Source organism: Rhipicephalus sanguineus, chromosome 6 (assembly GCF_013339695.2).
Source record: "Rhipicephalus sanguineus isolate Rsan-2018 chromosome 6, BIME_Rsan_1.4, whole genome shotgun sequence".
Classification (NCBI taxonomy): domain Eukaryota; kingdom Metazoa; phylum Arthropoda; class Arachnida; order Ixodida; family Ixodidae; genus Rhipicephalus; species Rhipicephalus sanguineus.
This window is the reverse complement of record NC_051181.1, coordinates 68,396,967-68,403,645: the sequence shown is the minus strand read 5'-3', so window position 1 is coordinate 68,403,645 and position 6,679 is coordinate 68,396,967.

Sequence of the window (6,679 nt, the reverse complement as noted above, 5' to 3'; positions counted from 1 at the left end):
GTTGGCCTATAGAATGCTGCACGTTTGTTAGCGTACCGTCGCTGTGCCGAGCGTGCGCGCGCGTCGACGTTACGCTGGAGTATATCAGCCCCTTAACTCGCTGAAGAAAGGGTTCGCCAGAGACGGAGCGTTGCGGGCGCACGCCAACGCGAGCTTACAGTGCCGCGGCACAAAATGGCGGACAGCGCCGCTGCTAAATTTGGACGGTTGTTGCCTCCGCCCCTCCGCCGAACTCTCCGAAGGAATATACGGCTCTGGTCTGCGCATGCGCATTTTAGCGCATTCGGCGTCCCTTCTTCCCGAAGAGACGCAGACGCAGTGCAGTCTGGGTAACGTCGCCGGCGCTGAATGCAGCATGTCGCATCTCACGCCGGATGCAGCCGGGGCGCGTTGACGGACGCCGGAGGCGTCGATACAATGCTGCGCGTTTGGTAGCTTCACTGTGCCGAGCGTGCGCGCGCGTCGACGTTACGGTGGAGTATATCAGCCCCTTAATTTCGCGTGCATACGCAGACGTATCAGTGGGGGTGTACATATAGCGGGGATGAGGTGGAGGAAAAGAAAAACGGAAGGACAGGGAGGTTAGCCATTTGCCAGACCGGCTGGCTGGCGTTTCCTAGTGTGGCATAGCCACGGAGAAGGAGCGCGCAAATGCTGCTAAGCGGCGCAGAAAAGCGGAGAAGCTTGACAACCAAGAAAGCTAAGAATAATCAGCTGAACCTTAGCTAACGCTACTTATATCCTGGCAGAGCCGAGCTAAGCCACTGCAAATTTTTTTATACATGTGCCCTCCAAGATCCCTGCGTTATCGCTGGTGGCAGCGTAAGCTCTGAAGTAAACTAGACTATTCGCGTCCTGCACGCAATCATAACAGAGTGATCTAAAAAAATCGCGAAGCTTCTCAAACATTTCGGCGCGGTATGTGCGGAGCGTTGCTAACAGTCTTTGCGGGTGAAATCCGAATGCATCGAAATAAAAGACGCGTGGCAATATCAAGCTAGCGAAACGGCCTAGAGCGCACCATGAGCGTGGAATGAAAATTATGCCATACATAAAATGCATGTCATTATTTTCATGTTGCCACCTGTTATTTATGTTCGTCATGTAGTTGCTCCACGCAATGCCAATTTTCGTGTATATCAAGCAAGTTAAACGGCCGCGATCGCACCATGAGGTGGTATGTAAATCATGCCGTACATGACATGCATGTCATGATTTTCATGTTACCACCTGCTCTTTCTGTTCGTCATTCAGAAATCTGTCGCCATACCAATATTGATTGATATCCATTCAATTAAACAGCTGCGAGTGCTCAGAGACCATGTCATGTAAATAATGCTGTATATGACATGCGTGTCGTGATTTGCACGTTACGACCAGTCACTTATGTCTTCATACACTCTTGTAATGCGATACCAATTTTGATATCAAATGAACTAAACGGCCTCAAGAGACATATAAATCATATCGTTCATGACATGCATATCATGACTTTAATATTACGACCTGTCATTTACGTTGATCATGCAGTCATGTTATGTCGTACAAATTTTGGTATGTATACTATTAACGAAACAGCCAGGAGAGCACAATGCAGTCGATAGATAGATAGATAGATAGATAGATAGATAGATAGATAGATAGATAGATAGATAGATAGATAGATAGATAGATAGATAGATAGATAGATAGATAGATAGATAGATAGATAGATAGATAGATAGATAGATAGATAGATAGATAGATAGATAGATAGATAGATAGATAGATAGATAGATAGATAGATAGATAGATAGATAGATAGATAGATAGATAGATAGATAGATAGATAGATAGATAGATAGATAGATAGATAGATAGATAGATAGATAGATAGATAGATAGATAGATAGATAGATAGATAGATAGATAGATAGATAGATAGATAGATAGATAGATAGATAGATACGCGAATAATAATAATAATATCTGGGGTTTCACGTCCCAATTCCACGATATGATTATGAGAGACGCCGTAGTGGAGGGCTCCGGAAATTTCGACCACCTGGGGTTCTTTCATGTGCACCTAAAGTACAAGGGCCTCAAACATTTTCGCCTCCATCAGATAGATACGTTCAAAGTCGCAGAAGTTCGCTAAGAAATTCTTCGCATATAAAAAATAAAGGGTCGTGCGGTGCTCCGATTTTATGCAATATTCTTTTTGAGGAAAATGATAGGGCGCTTGATTTGGCGTTTAAAGGTATGAGAGTTTTTAAGGCATCAAGATACCAAGGTGATTTTTTTATTCTCTTAAAGAAACTGGTTTACTTCATATCCGCATGAGCGGTATGGGCGTTTTTATGCAAGCAGGGCAGAGACTTAGTTTTACACATGAGTTGCCCAACGATGAGAGGCAGCAGTTCCTGGATCTCAGGCTAAGCTTCAACGGCAACCAGAAATCTGTCACGACGTTGGGAGCAATACTTGCCTCGGATCACGAAGGGTCTTCTGCCTTGTGATTCTGCCCATTCTACTGTTGTTTAAAGGGGCATCCCGTTTCCGTGCCTGGAGGCTGCGCTCCAAACGTCGTGCGCGCAACGAATGCCGCGCCTTTTCGAACATCAGATTGGCCACTTTTTGGCAGCAGGTTTCGCTGAATGGCTTGTTGGCGCAGTGGCCGAATCTGCCCTGCAGAAGGTAAATAACAGAGCTGGAAGAGAACTGGCTAAGACCCAGCGACAGGCGGCGAGAGCCTTGGTCATGCCTTCTATGCATAAGGCAGAACCTCCAAAACCTTCTATGGACAGACATAACTAACTAGCGCAAAAAATATGGACAAGGTGAAGCCAACAAACAGGATTCGGCGCTAAACTTCATTTGAGCATTTACTCGCAGGAAAATATAAAGACACAAACTGTGCAGGAGCCTGCTCAACACGGGGAAGAAGGCGTGGTATTCATGTGGTATCTACTGCTCCCAATAAGATTTCCAAGCTATCAGCTTGTATTTGCGATGCAGCAAATGAGGTTTCCAAACTAAGCATGAGTGCCCCTTCGTGAGGTGTGCGACAGCATTGTGTACAATAGGCATTGGTTGTGTACTGCGTACTTTTACGTACGGAAACGCGCACTTCAGCCAAACTAAAGGCTGCGTCAAAGACCAGATCAGGCAGCATGCTCTAAAAGCTAGACAAATGCTCCATAAATGTGCACATTTGGTGGCCCGTATCACGGCGGGTAGTTGCAGGGCACGTTTCTTTGGTATTTTTTTTTAAGACCAGGTATGTAGGCAGCTATTGAAACAGCACGGCTCGAGGGGCCTTTGAAGCTTTCCCGTTGCTGGCGCTCTGTCATGGATTTATATCGACGCAAGCCTGGTAACTCGTTCTGGCATTGACATCGTAAGCCTCGTTACGGCTTAGCCCATGCAGAACTTCCAACGTCCGAGCTTGAAGCAACTCTGTGTGCGTCGAAGATGTCATACTGCCTGGTCGCAACTTGGCCGTCATTTGCGATGTGTCTACGGGAGGGACTCAACCGTGCGTCCCACTACGATTTCGACGGCAAGTTTTCGACGCTCTTCATTCCTTACCGCACCCAGGACTGCGAGCAACACGTGTCGTCTCCTCCCGCTACCTGTGGCCACGTATGAACGCTGACGTACTTTGCTGGGCGCGGGCATGTGTACACTGCCAGCGCGGCATAGTCTGCAGACAAACTATGAGCGCGCCTGGCTATTTTCACCACCAGACGTGAGTTGCTTCGATGAGCACCACCAGGCAGACAAGCTCGAGCATCGTAACTGTGACATAACCCAGCGAAGAAATTTAGCTTGTTTCGGACTTTCTATTGGCACATTTGGATTAAGTTGTCTGCCCGAAGTCTGCCACTACGACATTCGACAAACTCAAATTGGGGTTTTGGCACGTGAAATCCGTTTAATTATAGCTTTGCTTCTTGGCATCGCTCTTGGAAATTTTAAGGTATATGTTTATTTTTATTCCTCGTAACACCACCCCACATTATTTTGCTTCGGCTCGTCAGCTGCTTGTTTGTTTCTTTTTTCTTCCTACGGTGGCACCATGATAGCGATGCTCGGGTGTTGACCCGAGTGACACAGGCTCTATGCCAGAGGCCCGTGTGCTGTACGATTTCATTGCGCGTTAAAAAAGCCCAGGTGGTCGAAATTATCCACAGTCCTCTACCATCACGTCTCTCGTAGCCCGAGTCGCTTTGGGACGTTGAAAAAAAAAAGCAGCCAAATTTTCTTTCCTTCTTAAATCCTTCGCTACCTTCTTTTTTTCTTTCTTTATTATAATAATATGAATATACTGCCCTCTTATTTTTCCAGTCAGCTTTTGTGGGTATGTGCCGCGGCGTGTCGTCACCATCATCATCTAATAGTGCGTGCTCTCTCCGCCTTGAGAAGCCACCGAGAGGTCTCTCTCGAACGCGCCGCGGGAACGCGTCCCCACGAGAAAGCGCCGCCAACGCCTGGTTCTGGTTTCTTCAGAAGATTTCGAGACACCGTCACCCGTGAGTTGCACTCGTAATTCTTTGAGGCGTATCGTCGTTCGTCAAAGCTCTCATGGCGTTCATTCTATCGCCATCGCGTGCCTTCGTAATGCGGTATCGCGATATTGGACAGGGCACTGATGGCGGCACTTGCCCGCGCTGCCTATATGAAGGCCAATCTGCCTTTCAGCACTTCTCTCGAGTGGAAGGTATAAAGTTTTTCACCCACTTTTTTATTTCACGCTTTTGTACCGTGCGCTGTGGCTGGTTTCAGTACCTTTAAGAGCAGCAGCGGAATTTCCCGTTGCCGTCACGTACTGGAGAGTCACGTGACCCGCGCGGAAACGTCACGTGCGACGTCGTTTGTAGAGGGGAACGTCACTGTTGGCTCCGGAACTCTGGTTCTGGCAGTACTGACGCCGACAAAATAGTGAGAACCACTAAGCGGCTCGGCGTAGGTTACTGGGCCAGAAGTGACACGGGCCAACCAGTGATACTGCCGAAATAACGATACAGCTATGAGACGCCACGCAGAAATATCTCCTTTCATTAAAATTTTGGCGGTGGTATGACGGCCTAGACTTTGTTTCTGCTCTGGTCATGTGACTCTCCCGCATGTGACGGCGGCTGGAAGTTTAGGTGCTGCGCTTTTAAGGTACTGGAACATGCCGCGCCGTGTGATTTTGCCCAGAAATGACCCACTCGATGTATCGCAGTAAACAGAAAAACTTAAACGTGTTCGTACTCTTCTTCTTGTTTTCACTGTTTTATGAGGATTGCTTCGTGCGATGCAGAAATATGCGATCCCGGTTTCCCTTTCATTGTGTGAAGTCATCCCTTAAACATTGAGAATTATACATTGAAATTGTCCAAACATCTCTTACAGAGATCAGTCTGGCTGGGTGAAATAATTCTAGATGCTGAACTGGTAAGAGCAACAGTTTTTAGATAGAGCCGATGTTTCAAGACTTGGCCGTCCGCTCCTTTCCTCATGGATTGACTGTATTGCTCGTAGAAGCGGCATTGTTTCCTCTGCTCTCTCCTTGGTTGCTTACTTATCATCTCGTCGCAAAGGCCGTGCGTGTATTGTTGAGAAGTTGCTGCGATGCAAGGGCAGCGTGTCGTAGAGAGCTTCAAGGCTCTCGAACCGTCCTAGCCGAAGTCGGACTTTCGCTCAAAAGCTGAGCGAGGAGGCGAGCGTTTTGCAAAACGATAACAAGTTTATAGTACGTAAAAAGGTTTCGCTGAACGTATCCTGCAGCTCGACAGGGTCAGCTGGGGTGACTGCTCTAACAAGAGGCCGGCACGGCCCTAAATAACATTTCCTCTATTGTCTTCCGTCTCCTCCACGGTGGATGGTACGTGGTCCACATCCGCCTCCCACTTCAAAGAAGTTCTCCTACGTAGGCGGGGCGTTGACCGTTCGTCGTGAAGCAGGCACGACACTGCACGGCACTGTTGAAGACAGTCTAGTTCCCAAGGGAAAGAAGTCAGGAATTCCACCTGCGTGGGCGGAGCATTGACAGTTGGTCCTAGGCCGACATAGCACCGTCGAACGCGGACCTGTTCCCACGGGACCGCAGCGTAATGGCGTCAGTGGGGGAGACAAGGGTTCGCCGAAATTCTGGCGACTGAGCAATCTTCCCGTGCGAAAAAGGGTTGCACGGGAGCAGGAGCTGTGGCACAAGATGTATGCAGTTGGCAACGCTCCCAACCGTTCGTTGGGGACGTTCGCGTATCACTGGAACCGCTAGTGCTATGGCAATAGATAAAGTCACAGTGTCGCCGCAAGAGCTAAGCAATGAATTGCATGGCAGCAAATGAGAATGTCATCTGAAGAAAGGCTATCAGGTCACTCCTTTGGCAAACGCGGCTGCTGCAGCAAGCGCAGTGAGCTTCATGCAGTCTATTGCTTCAACGCAAAGTGAACAATGAAAGCAGAGCACCCACGAAGCTAGGAGCCATCTCTTGAACCCCCTCAAGAGATAAGCGCGCGAGCACGGGCAACCACGCGCTATAGGTCAAAGTACCCGACCGGAGGCGCGCAGCCCAACTCCGGCGAAAAACGAGCGGGGCGACGCCTTTTAAAGTGCGCTTTTAGGGGCGAAGCTCCTTAAAGCGGCACCCGTTCGTCCCTCGTAGTTGTAGTGCGTAACCAGTCGTAACGCTAGTACCAGATCTTGACC